The following is a 16,641-nucleotide window of genomic DNA, read 5'->3' as shown; positions in this document are numbered from 1 at the left end:
TTAGTGTCGTCTGCAAATTTACTAACCCATCCTTCTACGCCCTCATCCAGGTCATTTATAAAAATGACAAACAGCAGTGGACCCAACACCGACCCTTGAGGTACACCACTAGTAACTGGTCTCCAGGATGAACATTTCCCATCAACTACCACCCTCTGTCTTCTTTCAGCAAGCCAATTTCCGATCCAAACTGCTATATCTCCCACAATTCCATTCCTCCGCATTTTGTACAATATCTTGTAAGTTTCTATTAGATCTCCCCTCAACCTTCTAAACTCTAATGAATACAATCCCAGGATTCTTGGCCGTTCATCGTACGTTAAACCTATCATTCCAGGGATCATCTGTATGAATCTCCGCTGGACACGCTCCAGGGCCAGTAAGTCCTTCCTGAGGTGTGGGGTCCAAAATTGGACACAGTATTCTAAATGGGGCCTAGCTAGAGCTTTGTAAAGTCTCAGAAGCACATCGCTGCTTTTATATTCCAACCCTCATGAGATAAACGGCAACATTACATTTGCTTTCTTAATCACTGACTCTATCTGCAAGTTAACTTTTAGATAATCCTGGACCAACGCTCCCAGATCCCTTGTACTTTTGCTTTACAAATTTTCTCACCGTTTAGAAAATAGTCCATGCCTGTATTCTTTTTTCCAAAGTGCAAGACCTCACATTTACTCACGTTGAATTTCATCAGCCATTTCCTGGACCACTCTCCTAAACTGTCTAAATCTTTCTGCAGCCTCCCCACCTCCTCAGTACTACCTGCCTATCCACTTACCTTTGGATCTTCGGCAAACTTCACCAGAATCTAGATCATTAATATATAAAGTGAACAGCTGCAACCCCAAACACTAAACCCTGCGGGACACTACTCGTCACCGGTTGCCATTCCGAAAAACAGCCTTTTATCCCAACTCTCTGCCTTCTGCCAGACAGTCAATCTTCAATCCAAGCCAGCAGCTCACCTTGAACACCATGAGCCCTCACCTTGCTCAGCAGCCTCCCATGAGGCACCTTGTCAATGGCCTTTTGGAAGTGTAGATAGATAACATCCATTGGGTTTCCCTGGCCTAACATACTTATTACCTCTTCAAAGAATTCTAACAGGTTTGTCAGGCATGACCTCCCCTTACTAAATCCATGCTGATTTGTTCTAATCTGATCCTGCACTTCCAGGAATTTAGAAATCTCATCCTTAGCAATGGATTCTAGAATTTTACCAACAACCAAGGTTAGGCTAATCGGCCTATAATTTTCCATCTTTTGCCTTGATCCTTTCTTAAACAAGGGGGTTACAACAGCAATTTTCCAATCATCTGGGACTTTCTCAGACTGCAGTGACTTTTGAAAGATCACAACCAAAGCCTCCGCTATTTCCGCAGCCACCTCCCTCAGAACTCTAGGATGTAGCCCATCGGGGCCAGGAGATTTATCAATTTTTACACCTTTTTAGCTTTTCTAGCACTTTCTCTTTTGTAATGCCCACCATACTCAACTCTGCCCACTGACTCTCCCTAATTGTTGGCATACTACTCATGTCTGGCTCTATGAAGACTGACGCAAAGTACTTATTAAGTTCTTCAGTTATTTCCTTATCTCCCATCACTAGCCTTCTAGCATCAATTTGGAGCAGCCTAATGTCTACTTTTGTCTCTCGTTTGTTTCTTATGTATTGAAAGAAGCTTTTACTATCATTTCTAATATTACTAGCTAGCCTACCTTCATATTTGATCCTCTCCTTCCTCATTGCTCCCTTTGTTATCCTCTGTCTGTTTTTGTAGCCTTCCCAATCTTCTGATTTCCCAGTGCTCTTGACCACTTTATAGGCTGTCTCTTTTTCTTTGATACATTTCCTGACTTCCTTTGTCAGCCATAGCTGTCTAATCCCACCCTGGATAATCTTTCTTTTCTTTGGGATGAACCTCTGTACTGTGTCCTCAATTTCACCCAGAAACTCCTGCCATTGTTGCTCTACTGTCTTCCCCGCTAGGCTTTGCTTCCAGTCGATCCAGTGTTTCAAGCCTGGTGGCTTTACCAATCAAATTGCATCCGGAACACAATACCTTACACTTTTAAAATAAGAAAAAGTTAGGGTCTTGACTGTCGTCTTAACATATTTTGAGGGGGTTTGATCTGATCCATCACAAATGTGACCAAGTATAGTTGGGGGATTTTTCTTGGCAACTGGGAAACATGGGGGGTTGGTTCGTGGAGGGTGGGGGTGGGAGGCAGCAGAAAGGTGTTGAGGGTTTGGCTGAACAACAAAGAGTGCTAGGAGTGGGGTTGAACAAGGGTGGGGACTATGAAAATTCATGAGGGTGTGAGGAAGCAAATAATTTTGAGGGAGGAACTCAAAGTATTAATAGGGTATTACAGAATTATAACAAAGAATTAAGCATAACTGGGGCTCTTTGGCCCATCAAAACTGGACTGCCAAGAACATATTACTGATCTAATTCCGCAAAGGTTGGCATCCTGTCACCAAGTCACCCGTTATTCACACGTACATAAGTACATGACACTGACCCAACTTGCATGGAACCGTGTCCGAGAGGGAGAGACCAGAACCCCTGACACTCCAGTTTATATGGAGTGGGAGGTGATGGCCGCGTGGTATCATCACTAGACTATTGATCCAGAAACCCAACTGATGTTCTGGGGAGCTGGGTTTGAATCCCACCACAGCTGCTGGTGGAATTTGAATTCAAAAAATATTCTGGAGTTAAGAATCTACTGATCACCATGGAATCATTGCTGATTGTTGGAAAACCTGGTTCACTAATGCCCTTCAGGAGAGATGATCTGCCACCCTCGCCTACATGTGACTCCGGACCCAAAGCAGTGTGTTTGACTGTCAGCTGCCCTCTGAAATGGCCTAGCAGGCCACTCAGTTATACCAATTTTTCTCAAAGAAATGAAACTGGATGGATCACCTGGCATCAACATAGGCACCGGAAAAAGCACTAGCTGAAGCAGCCCTGTCGACCCTGCAAAGTCCTGCTCATCTGGGGTTAGTGCCAAAATTGGGAGACAAGTTAAACAATAGCCTGACATTGTCTGTAAGGTTGATTCTTTGAGTATGACTATGTCCCTGACACCACCAGCACCATCCTACTGGCAGGACAGACACCGCAGAGGTGCCGGCACAGTCGTATACAGTCAGGAGGGTGTTGCTCTAGGAGCTCTCAACGTTGACTTTGGAAGTCTCATGGCTTCAGGTTAAACATGGGCAAGGAAATCTCCTGCTGATTACCACATGCCATCCTCCCTCAGCTGATGAATTGGCTCTCCTCATTGTTGAACAGCACTTGGAGGAGCCACTGAGGATGGCAAGGACACAAAATGTAGTCTGGGTAGGGATTTTCAGTCTCTATCACCAAGAATGGCTTGGCAACAGTTCTACTGATCGAGCTGGTCCCGTCTTCACATTGAGAATAACTTCCATCATGTTGCGTGGCACTATCACTGTGGCTAAATGGGACAGACTTCGCACAGATGTAGCAACTCAAGACTGGGCACCCATGAGGCACTGTGGGCCATCAACGGGAGCACGCTTGTACTCCAGCACAATCTGTAACCTCATGGCCTGGCAATATCCCCCACTCAGCCATTACCATCAAGCCAGGGGATCAACCCTGGTCCAGTGGAGAGTGCAGGAGGGCATGCCAGGAGCAGCACCAAGCATACCTGAAGATGAGGCATTGACCCGGTGAATCCACTGAACAGTTCCATTTGCACGCCAAACAGCGAAAGCAGCAAGTGATAGAGCTAAGCGATCCCAAAACCAACAGATCAGAGCGAAGCTCTGCAGTCCTGCCACATCCAGTCATGAATGGTGGTGGACAATTAAACAGCTCATTGGAGGAGGAGGCTCCACAAATGTCCCCATCCTCAATGATGGAAGAGCCCAGCACATCAATGCAAAAGGTAAGACTGATGCATTCTCAGCAATCTTCAGTCAGAGGTGCCGAGTGGACGTTCCATCTCGCCTTCCTCCAGTGGTCCCCAGCATTACAGATACCAATTTTCAGCCAGTTCAATTCCTTCCACACGATATCAATAAATTGTTGAAGATAACTGGATACTGCAAAGGCTATGGGCCCTGACAACTTTCCAGCAATAATACTGAAGATTTGTGCTCCAGAACTTGTTTCCTTAGCCAAGCTGTTCCATACAGTTACAGCACTGGTATCTACCTGACAATGTTGAAAGTTGCCCAAGGATATCCTGTACACAAAAATCAGTTCTACTCTCGATCATCAGTAAAGTGATGGAAGGTGTCATCAACAGTGCTATCAAACAGCATGTGGTCAGAAATAATCTGCTCAGTGATGCTCAGTTTGGGTTTCGCCAGTGCCTCTCAGCTCCTGACTTCACTACAGCCATGGTTCAAACATGGACAAAAGAGCTGAATTCTAGAGGTGAGGTGAGAGTGACAGCCCTCGATATCAAGGCTGCATTCGACCAAGTGTGGCATTAAGTAGCCCTAGCAAAACTGGAATCAGCGGGTATCGGGGAGCAAACTCTTTGGTGTTTGGAGTCATACCTGACACATTAGGAAGATGGTCATGGTTATTAGCGGTCAGCCATCTCCACTTCAGGACATCACTGCAGGAGTTCTTCAGAGTAGTGTCCTAGGTCCAACCATCTTCAGCAGTTTCATCAATGACCTTCCACTATCATACGGTCAGAAGTGGGAATGTTTCCCAATGATTGCACAATGTTCAGCACCATTGGTGACTCCTCAGGTACTGAAGCAGTCCATGTTCACATGCAACAAGATCTGGACAATATCCAGGCTTGGACTGATGAGTGGTAAGTGACATTCACGCCACGCAAATGCCAGGCTATGACCATCACCAGTAAAAGACAATCTAACCACCCTCCCTTGACATTCAATGGTGTTACCATCATTGAATCCTCCACTGTCAACATGTTGGGGGTTACCATTGACCAGAAACTGAACTGGATTCACCACATAAACACAGAGGCTACAAAAGCGGCCCAGAAGTTGGGAATACTGTGGTGAGCAAGTCACCTCCTGACTCCAAAAAGCCTGTCCACCATCTACATGGCACAAGTCAGGAGTGTGATGGAATACTCCCTGCTTGCTTGGATGAGTGCAGCCCCAACAACACTGAAGAATCTTGACAGCATCCAGGTCAAAGAAGCCCACTATACCTGCAAGCATCCACATCCTCCATCGCAGATGCTTAGTAGCAGCAGTGTGAACTATCTACAAGATGCACTGCAGAAATTCACCAAAGATCCTCAGACAGCACCTTCCAAACCCACGACCTCATCCATCTAGAAGGACAAGGGCATCAGACATATGGGACCACCATTGTCTCCAAGTTCCCCTCCAAGCCAGTCACTATCCTGACTTGGAAACATATCACAGCTCCTTCACTGTTGCTGGGTGAATACCCTGGAATTCCCTCCCTAAAAGTATTGTGTGTCAACCCACAGGAGGTGGACTACAGCAGTCCAAAAAGGCAGTCCACCACCACCTTCTCAAGGGCAACAAGAATGGGCAAGAAATGCTGGCCAGCCAGCAATGCCCACATCTCACAAAAAATGAATTAAAGAAATCAGTAAGCCAGCTTTCCCTAATATAGAACATAACAGCACAGAACAGGCCCTTCGACCCTTGGTGTTGCAACGACCTGTGAAATAATCTAAGCCCACCCCGCTACACTATCCCATCATCGTCCATATGCTTATCCAAGGACTGTTTAAATGCCCATAATGTGGCTGAGTTAACTACATTGTCAGGCAGGGCGTTCCACACCCTTACCTCTCTGAGTAAAGAACCTGCCTCTGATATCTGTCTTAAATCTATCATTCCTCAATTTGTAGCTATGCCCCCTCATACAAGCTGATGTCATCATCCTCGGAAAAAGACTCTCACTGTCCACCCTATCTAATCCTCGGATCATCTTGTATGTCTCTATTAAATCCCCTCTTAGCCGCCTTCTCTCCAATGAGAACAGATCCAAGTCCCTCAGCCTTTCTTCATAAGGCCTTTGTTCCAGACCAAGCAATATCCCGGTACATCTCCTCTGCACCGTTTCCAATGCTTCCACATCCTTCCTGTAATGGAATGACCAGAACTGGATGCAATATTCCAAGTGAGGCTGCTCTAGTGTTTTGTACAGTTGATTGGGGGTGTTAACCTGGTCCAGCCATGGAACTGTGAGGTCCACCTGGCCGACCTCATTCTATTTAGTACAGTTACCAATCCAAGTACGTTTTAAAGGCTCTAGGTATCCTGCCTCATTTACTGTCTTGAGAAGTGCATTCCAGACTTTCACCACCCTCTGATGAGAAGGTTTGTCCTAAAATCCCCTCTAAACTTCCTGCCTTTCACTTTAAAATTATGCCCCCTTTCATTGACTCTTTGACTAAAGATATCAGTAACTTTCTGTTTACTCTGTTCATGCCTCTCATGATCTTACACATCTTTATCTGGTCCCTGTTCAGCTTCTTTGCTCTGAAGAAAAGAATCTGAAGCTTATCCACCCTGTCTTCTTGGATAAAATGCTCCATGTCAGGCCATTCTTCACACCCCTCCAGTGCATTTGTGCCTACCTGTAATATAGTGTCCAGAACTATGCTCAGTATTCCACCTATAGCATAACCAAAGCTCTGTTGGAACAGCTGCAGCATGACCTCCCTGCAGTTACAATCTGTCCTGATAAAGGCCAGTGTCCTGTCTGCCTTCTTAACTACCTTGTTAATTTGTCCTATGCCTTTGGGATTCAGTGGACAAGGACCCCAAGATGTCTGTATTCCTCTGAGCTTCCTAGTGTCTTGCTATCCATTGACTACTCTCTTGTCTCATTCCTTGTTCCAAAGTGCATCATCTTGCATTTATCAGGGTTAAATTCTATTTGCCACTGATCTGCTCATCCGATCAATACATTATCATCTTCGTGCAAGCTAATATCTTTCTTAATGTCAACAAACAATCCTCAAACTTACTTATCATCCCTCTCATGTTCTCAACATATATGATTATCACAAACAGTAAGTGACCCAGCACTGATTGATGTGGCACGCCACTGCACACTGGGCTCCAGTCACACAAACAGACCTTTGTTTCTGGAAGTGGAGGGGTTGACCCAACAATAGAAAGCACTGGGCACATTGAAAGATTGTAAAGTTGTTGAAGTCACGTTGACCCATTGGGAGCAGGGTGTCTGGGTGAGATGCAGGGACTTCAGGGAGTGTACTTTGGATGTGATCACAGGCTTTGTGGACATGTAGAGTTGTCAGAAAAGATCAGCGGATTCTTGCACTTGGCAGAGATGGAGAAACTGAGAAATCACAGGTCTGGTGGTAGATCAGTATGCAAAGGTACTGACCAGCACTCATGGAGAGGGCTGGATGGGGAACGATCACTGGGTCAGGATGGTGGAAACAAAGCCTGTCTGTTAATCAGGAATGAGGAAGGACTGAAAGACATTGAGGCAGAGAATTTACTTGAGTTAACTCATGCCCTCCTGCATCCATTTAGTGACTGGGAGGCTTTGGAAAGCCCTGCTACCCAACATTGGATTTAACTGAGTTTCAGAATGTCAGGAATTTAAATATTTCAGAAACATTTGGCAGAAACAAAGTTCAAATAATGTTCCTCTGCTATCTGTAAACCTACATTAAAGAAGTACAAAAATGGGAAAGTTAGACAAAGAACAAGATGACAATATTTGTAAATAGCTCTAAATTGCTTTCTTCAAAGTACTTTTTACAGCAAAAAAGTTCTTCTTGTAGTCCTGTATTGTCTGTTTCTATTAAGATTCAATAGATGTCTTGTCCTGAAATACATGTCATGTAAAATACATGTTATCTGTAAAAATTACAGAACTTTTCTTAACTGGTTAATGAAAAGTCAGAGTTAATCTTTTTCATTTTCATTTTTACCAGGAAATGTATGTCAGAACATTAATAAAGTCTCTGCTGCAAGCTTGAAAGGAAAATGTCAGATAATTATATTCGATCAAACAAATATAAGCATAGCCTATGTTTACTCAATTAGTGCTGTTGGTTTTGGTACATTAGGAAAGAGAATTAGTATATTTTTCCAAAAGTTGGTGGCCCTATAAGATTAACTGAAGCATCATATTGCAATTTTATGCCAGCTTAGGGGTGGTCCTCTGCAATGAGCTTATATGTGGCTCCAAAACATGGTCACACTCTTTTTCGACAAATCTGAAGTGGGTAAGTGTAGAAAGTGGTCTTCAATGCCGTATTCTCTTTTTCCAGCTTCTTGCTCCTCTTGTCCAGTCAACCAAGGCTGGTACTGAGGGGGTGAAATGTGGTAAAGTCAATGGGAGTTGTGCCCTCTGTAAGAGACATCACTCTGAACCCAACCCACTTTCATTCAACAGTGGTCTTTCCACTCCCCAACTATAGGTTGGAGTTTAAGGCCAACTGTATGAGTTGACTAAAATAACTGGTTAGGATCAGGGCACTTTCTTGATCCATGGTCCAAACAATTCTTGATAATGGACTTAAAATGCACTGCCAGCTGTAAGAATGTTAGCTTTGAGTACTGCAGGTAATTGTTATCTGTGGTGCTATATTTTTGAGTAGTAGGTGTTAGCAATTTTTAAATTAATGTCAGCTGTACTTATGTAGAGAAATAATTGCCCTTTTCTTAAAAATGACTGAATTGACTGTTACAATAAAGGAAAATATTATTGCTCTGTATCTCGGTTAATTTCCTTTATTATTAAATTAAGGATTCTGTATATTCATTTTAATATATAGAAAGGAATAGACTTTCTGAATCTTCAAAAAATGTCTCCAATTCATGCAGTAGTAAATAGAAAAACTTGGTTTGTAATTGCACAAAGGTAAGAGGCTAAGCAAGGCTTTGATGTAAAGTAGATGAGAGTTCAGAATATGTCTTTGCTCTAATTTTTTGACTTGCATACTGTGGAGTAGTCATGAGAGAAATTCATGCTCTATAATGTGATGTGATTGGTGCTTTCCCTCATGTCAATCGCAGTATTGAAAATATAACTCAAAGTTGTCATGATTGTCATTATTTCAAGATAAGAATTCCTGAAAATTTCAGAGGGAATGGCAACAGTACAGAGGAAGACTTGATAGGATGTAAAGAAAGAACTTTGTACCATACACCAAAACAAAATGTATGGAGATTGTCTTGATACATTTGGCTGTTGTTTTTCATTTTGTTTCGGTACTGCTTGAATGCTGTGTTATGTCTCACAGTTAGTATGTCAGCAGACATGTCTACATCCTTCTAACAGACATACCGATGATATCATCACTGTTATAGCATGTGACCTGAGGGTATAAGTTTCTCAGACTCCATTTTCACCATTTGAAGCATGATAGGCTGATGAAAGCATGTTGCTCTTTGCAATCGAATTGTCTAATACTGACCTGTGTGCCTGTGAATCTCATATTTCTAAGTAATAATGAGCTGTAGTAAGCAGTCTGTTGGGCCATTCAGTACCACATTACCCACAGTTAAGACTTGTTTTCAAGAAACAACGTAAGTATTGTCACATCAGACAGCGATACAGATGCACATGGCAAGTAGTAGTGACCATTTATAAAGAAAACTCTGAGGACATGATGGTAGATAAATCTAAAAACTAATTGAAATTCAAATGGACAACAACCCTGGATATCAAAATGTTTGGATATACTGCATTATCAGTCTCTGTGAGTAAAGAAGATGGAGCAAATTTCTTTCTGATTAAAATCTAGCTCTTTCAAGTTAGAAGAAATTCCTAATAGTGAAGCAAATGTACTGAGATACTGATTACTCCTTTCCTCAATCCCATCTCACTTAAAAGAAATGCTGAATTCCTGCAGTTACAATTAAGAAAAACAATAGTTTAAGAATTCTCACAGTACAGCTCCAGAGCCCTGTTGAAAGAAAATGACTGCTTTCTAAAAAAAAACCATGAAAGCCGTGTCCAAGACTTGAATGTGCAAATGTCAGTTGCTTTTGCTATTTTTTGTCTCCAGTTTGGTGCAAGAGTAGAGAGAGGTGGCATGGTTGTACAGTGGTTAGCACTGCTAACTCACAGCTCCAGGGACCTGTGTTCAATTCCAGCCTCCGGTGACTGTCTGTGTGAAGTTTGAGCATTCTCCCCATGGATTGCTCTGGTTTCCTCCCACAGTCCAAAGATGTGCAGGTTAGTTGGATTGGCCATGCTAAATTGCCCGAAGTGTTCAGGGAGGTATAGATTAGGGGGATGGGTCTGGGCAGGATGCTCTGAGGCTCAGTGTGGACTCGCTGGGCCACAGGGCCAATTTCCACACTGTATTTAATTCTAAAGCCTAAATGATATCATCAATCCTTATTTGGTATGAACACCAACTAGTGGCGGAAACCTGCAAGTACAAGCTTACAATATTATATCACTCAGGCTGTGTCTCTCAAAACAGCTCTCAAGGGGATAAAGGCTAGGAAGGGTAGCATAAGGCAAAAGTAAATGAAAACAGACAGAAAAAAGGCAAAAATTAATGTGAAAAAATAAATAAAACAAAAGTGAAGCCATGTAGTTACCCTAAGTTTACAGAAGTCACCTCCCTCGCAGTTGGCTTTTTAGTGGTGGTTAACCACCAAAATGTGTGTAAGCCTGGCCACAATGTTTTATAGTTAGGTGAACCTACTTTAGAACTGATGGCAGGTCGGAAAGATGGTCTTTATGCTTATGATGTGAAGTGGGGAGAGGCATGAATGCACAGGTGGCAAGGGAGTCCAGAGAAAGAGAAGGAAAAGGTAGACACACAAAGGGATTGTTGATAATAAGCCAGGGAAGCAGAGAAGCTAATAAAAACGGAAACAACTGGGGCTGCTGTAAATTTGGAACAAAAACAGAAGCAGCTGGAATAGCTCAGCAGCTCTGGCAGCATCAGTGAAAAGAGAAATCAAGAGTTAATGTTTCGGGTCTGGTGTCTCTTCCTCAGAAGCAGAGAAGTGGCACAGTGGTTAGCATTGCTGCCCCACAGCACCAGCGACCTGGTTCACTTCCAGCCTCAGGCATCTGTGTTTGGAGTTTGCATATTCTCCCGGTGTCTGCCTGAGTTTTCTCCGGTTTCCTCCCACAGCCCAAAGATGTGCAGGCTAGGTGGATTGGCCATGCTAAAATTGCCCATAGTGTTTAGAGGGATGAGTTCTGGGTGGGATGCTAAGGTGTAGACTTATTAGGCCGAAGGGCCTGTTTCCACACTGCAGGGATTCTCTGATCTAAGCTTATTAGGTGAGGAGGTGAAAATATGTTGCAACTGTGATGAAAGCAAACTATTTTGCAGTAAGATCTGGGGTGTGGGGGTAGGTATAAATGTGGAAGGAGGTGTTCATGTTCTAAAATTGTTAAACTCGATATTGAGTCCTTCAGGTTGTAAGGTGCTCAAGTTCTTTGTCCAGCTTGAATTGAGCCTTGATTTTTTTAAAAAAACTGCAAGAACTGTGGATGCTGTAAATCCGGAACAAAAACGGAAATTTCTGGAAAAGCTCAGCAGGTCTGGCAGCATCTGTGAAGAAAGAAATCAGAGTTACCGTTTCTGGTCCGGTGACCCTTCATTAGAACTATTCAGCAGCTTATGTTTTGGTTCTTGAATTGAGCTTTGTTGGAGCACTTCAGTGAGCCTGAAACAGAAATGTTGGCATGTGAACACAGCAGTATATTGAAGTGGCAGGAAACTGGAAGCTTGGGGCCATTATTATGTACAGAATGTAGATGTTCTGCAAGCAGTCTCCATTCTGCATTTCATTTTCCCAATGTAGAGGTGACTACATTGTGAGCACCAAATACAGTCAACTACATTGAGTGAACTACAGGTATGTTGTTGCTTTACCTGGAAGGTGTGTCTGGAACCTTGGATAGTGAGCAGGGAGGAGCCAAACCGGCAAATGTTGAACCTTTTGCGAATGTGTGGGAAGATGCTATGGGAGTGTGGGGAGGTGTTGGGAGTTGAGGGATGGACCAAAGTGTCTAGAAGAAATGATCCCTGCAGAATGCTGATGAGGAAGCAGAGAGGAATTTGTGTCTGATGGTGGAAGATCTCCATCATCCCTGTACCCAAGAAAATACATGCAGTGTGCTTTACTGCCTACCTCCCAATAGCTATGACATCCAGTAATCATGAATTGCTTCAGGAGGCTGATCATGGCCCATGTCACCTCCAACCTCCAAACCTGCCTTGATCTTCTACTGTTTGCCTACTGGCATAACTGGTCCACAGAGGATGCCGTATCCCTTGCCCTGCACTCATCCCGGGAACATCTGGACAACAAAGACACCTATGTCAGACTCCTGCTCATTGACAACAGCTCCACCTTCAACATCATTATCCCCTCCAAACTGACCTCAAAACTGCATGACTTTGGTCTCAGCTCTGCCCTTTGCAACTGGATCCTCCACTTTCTGACCCTTAGGCCGCAATCAGTGAGGATAGTTAACTGCACTTCCTCCACAAGAACACTCGACACTGCCCCCGCCCCCCCCCCCCCATGCATCCTCAGCCCCCTACTGTATTCTCTGTACACCTGTGCCTGTGTTGCTCTATTCCGAACGAATGCCATCTGCAAGATTGCTGACAATACCACAGTAGTGGGACAGATATCTAACAATGGCGAGTCAAACTACAGAAAGGAAATAGAGGGCCTAGTGATGTGGTACAATGAAAACAATCTGTCTCTCAATGTCAGCAAAACTAAAGAACTGGTCATCGAATTCAGAAAGAAAGGAGAAGAACACGCCCCCATCTACATCAGTGGAACTGAGGTTGAGCGAGTGAAGAACATCAGGTTTCTTGGAGTGATGGTAACTGATGACCTGTCCTGGACTTCTCATGTAAATACGACAGTTAAGAAGGCACAACAATGTCTACTCTTCCTTGAGCAGCTCAGGAAATTAGGCATAGCCATAATGACCCTCACCAACTTCTACAGATGCACCATTGAAAGCATACTGTTCAGATGCATAATGGCCTGTTATGGCACCTGCTTTGCCCAAGACCTTAAGAAACCACAGAAGGCGTTGTGCACAGACCATCATAGAAGCTATTCTTACATTCATGGACTCTATTGACATGGCCCTCTGTTGTGGAAAGGTGGCCAACATCATCAAAGACCCATCGCACCTTGGTAATGACCACCTACAACCTCTTCTATCAGGCAGAAGATGCAGAAGCCAGAACACATGCATGAGCAGGTTCAGGAACTCCTGAGATGCTGCTTGGCCTGCTGTGTTCATCCAGCTCCACACTTTGTTATCTTGGATTCTCCAGCATCTGCAGTTCCCATTATCTCAGGTTCAGGAACAGCTTACTTCTGGCCATAATCGGACTGTTGAATGGACTCTAGCCTGAAATAATGTAACCTGCAATGTAACCTGTATGCCTCTAAGTCCATCCTATGCGTATGGTAATCTGCCTGTACTGCTCGTAAACAAAGCTTTTCACTACTTCAGAACACATGCTGACAAAATCAAAATCAAAAGTCAGAATTAAATAGTGGCTTATGATCTTTTGGATGTGGATGCTAGTGAGGTGGAAAGTAAGAACCGGTAGACCCTGTGGTTGTTGTGGGAGGGAAGGGAAGGGATAAGGGCAGAAGAATGGGAAATGGGTTGGACAAAAAGCTACGGAATTTTCAGAGCACAAAATGCCCAATGATGAAAAAACACAGTTGCTTCAAATTCAGAGATAATGGGAACTGCAGATGCTGGAGATTCCAAGATAATAAAATGTGAGGCTGGATGAACACAGCAGGCCAAGCAGCATCTCAGGAGCACAAAAGCTCATTGCTTCAAATTCAGTTTGGTCTTTGATTTTTATATTTCAAAAATAAAGTGTTGATTTTTTATAAAAATTGGCAGTAGCATATTTTTTTGGGTACAGTTTATTCTTGGAATTAATACCAACAAATTTGCTTGGGATATATTCAGTTAAAGTTAATTGTCAGTTCATTTGTATAAAACATTAAAAAGTGGATGCTCTGCTTGTTAACAGTTATGTTAGTTCAACATTTGTGTTTGAGAATTTTTACTAGTTTGCTTTAGAGATCAATTAATACTAAAAAAGTTGGGTCGCATTGTTTGCAAATTAAATGAGACTTGCGCATTGCTTACTTGAAGATTTTTCAAATACTAATAATACATTTGTATGTTGCAATATTCTTTGAACAAGTACTTAGTCTTTTATGTATTCTCCATTTTAAAAGCATGTCCCACTTTTGCCTGGGATGGCTTTAAGTCTGTATGCTATCCCATTGTCGACAGCTTATTCATCTTGTTTTGGTAAAAGCTGTAATGTTGTCTGTAAGACGCTGGGCTATTGAGTGCAGTCTCTTGAAAAGCCCTTGCTGATTGGCTGTCACATCGGAATTCAGCTTGTAGAGAATGTGTGAACACCATCTGCTGTAGGGGGTTGCAGCCCGTGTGCAGCTGGCTGGTCAGGCTTTCAGCTGAAGAGATTGCAGTAACTCCTGGTTTAACTTGCAAGTTCCTAAACTTAAGCACATTTCTCAAGTTTTACCTGTTGAGTACCATTTCTGTTTGCTGTGATCTATTTACATGCTTTTACTTTGGAATTCTTTTAAATGCCCAAGTGGAATTGAAGGAGGGAAATTGCAAAAGGATGACAACTTGTTGCATTTGGCCTCTGAGATGAAGAGGGAAATCCAACATCCTTTCTAGTCATCGGTTCATTTCTAGTTACTCTGCTGTTAAAGGTAGGATCTTAAACCGGAAAAATAGCTTTCAATAAAAGATGATTCTTCAAAATGTTCTCATTTGTGGATTTGGAAAGCGGATGTATTGCTTTTTGTACTAATTTACTTACAGGAAGTTCCTTAAGATCATGTTTTATTTTTCTGCTTAAGGTTTGGCATGATTTCAGATAGCTTTATTTGTTTATTAACAACCAGTGGAATTATTTTCTTTGTGTTTCTTTAAATCCCACAGTGTATTTCATTTGCAAATCTGTTTGAATCTAACTGGAAATACTGGTGACCATTTACAACTGATACTGCTGTGAATGAAATCAGGATTTAAAATCTCCTGATTTGATTTGTTTTCTAAATATGCTTACGTGTTGTTTGCCTCTCTAAGCACTATGTTAATTACTTCTCGTTTGTGACTGATGGTAACATCATTTACAAGATGAGCAAAATTATTTATTTCTCTTAACTCAAACTCCCTAACCCTGCATCAGAGATTCTTGTATGGCAATCAAGTATGAGAATCCTGTTGCCTCTTCCCCTGCAAAAACTAATCTTGCATCAGTCAGGCCAATGATAATGAACCGGCTGCGATTCAACTCAACCCTTCCTGATCTGTATGGTTTAGCTGTTTATTAGATAAACATGTCGAGTTACCAGACTACAAGCAGTCAGATGTTTAGTGGCTTAATAGTTATGAATATGAGTAAGCCTTGGTTTCGATGTTACATATATACAAAGTGAATTTTCTAGGGCAGCATACTTTTAATTGTTTAGAAGCCATTATTATCTGCACTTGTGGCTTATTTTGATGTTGTCTCAGGTGGAAATATAAAATTCATTTTTAAAATATTTCCAACTGTTTAATATGAAAAAATTGAAGAAAATTGAAAATCAGATCTAGATGATTGCAAATTAATGTTGCAATTTATTTTCATTGTTCTGTGTTCTTCAAGGTGTAAAGCAAAATTTGGGGCCTCTGTACTACAGGAAGGTGTGAAAGCATAGCAGATATTGATATGATCTCCAGATATTTTTCTTTAGGATTACCCAAATGTAATTGGGTGCTCAATGTCAGTTGACTCTGCTGCTCTGTAGTGCTTTCCTACTGGGTCCTGGATACTGTGACCTTTTAATATACCCGGAAACAAAAACTATGCCAATGGTTGATCCGTGTATATATTAAAATTTATACTCATATATTTAAAGAAAATCATTTTAAATTAGCATTTGTACAATAGTCAATATACTTTGCTTTGCATAATTAATCATTTGCATGCCCTTTTCATGAAAGGATATTTTGAGGAAAAATAACCATGGAGAGATATTCAAATGAAGATGTACAGGTTTTTAAATTGGCATTCTCTGAGCAAAAGTAGCAGCCATACGAATATCTTCATTTGTAGCAAGTTTAATCTAGTAAAGAGAACCTATCCTGCCATCTAATCTAATGTACAGATTTAGTATGATAACTGGCCATAATACTTTGGATGGATTGTGTTGATCCTGCATCTTGTTCCAATCTGCTTGTCATAAAATTGAAAACATCATGGATTCGTTCACTTTTATTCTCTTTTCACTTGCACTTTTTCCATCTCCCTAACTTTTCTTTTATACCCATGATTCATGTTGGCTACCATGATGTGTAGGTGCTGGTGTTGGACTAGGGTGGACAAAGTCGGATGTCACACAACACCAGGTTATAGTCAAACATGTTTATTTGAAATCACAAGCATTCAAAGTACTGCTCCTGACAAAGAAACAGCGCTCCGAAAGCTTGTGATTTCAAATAAACCTGTTGGGCTGTAACCTGGTGTTGTAAGTCATGTTGGTTACAGTATTGCACCAGATACTGGGAGCTACAGCTTTCAACATTTCGCAGATCATAGTTATGGCTCCAGTGTATGTCATCATGTATTTAACTT

The 16,641-nt window shown here is 42.2% G+C and overlaps 1 protein-coding gene across 4 annotated transcripts in view; it reads left to right on the top strand.

Annotated features, from left to right (window-relative positions):
- The window catches only part of LOC125465223 (disabled homolog 2-interacting protein-like), a 669,026-nt gene that overhangs the window by 123,468 nt on the left and 528,917 nt on the right, over window positions 1-16,641 (top strand). The window contains exon 1 of one of the 4 annotated variants that reach the window (XM_048558462.2): window positions 14,442-14,728. The exons of the other annotated variants lie outside the window; for them this stretch is intronic. The gene's annotated coding sequence lies outside the window, so the exon portion shown is untranslated. Of the gene's footprint in view, window positions 1-14,441; window positions 14,729-16,641 lie in introns of those variants that run through there. 4 annotated transcript variants of the gene reach the window in all.

Source organism: Stegostoma tigrinum, chromosome 29 (assembly GCF_030684315.1).
Source record: "Stegostoma tigrinum isolate sSteTig4 chromosome 29, sSteTig4.hap1, whole genome shotgun sequence".
Classification (NCBI taxonomy): Eukaryota; Metazoa; Chordata; class Chondrichthyes; order Orectolobiformes; family Stegostomatidae; genus Stegostoma; species Stegostoma tigrinum.
This window is presented reverse-complemented; position numbering and strand designations above follow the sequence as displayed.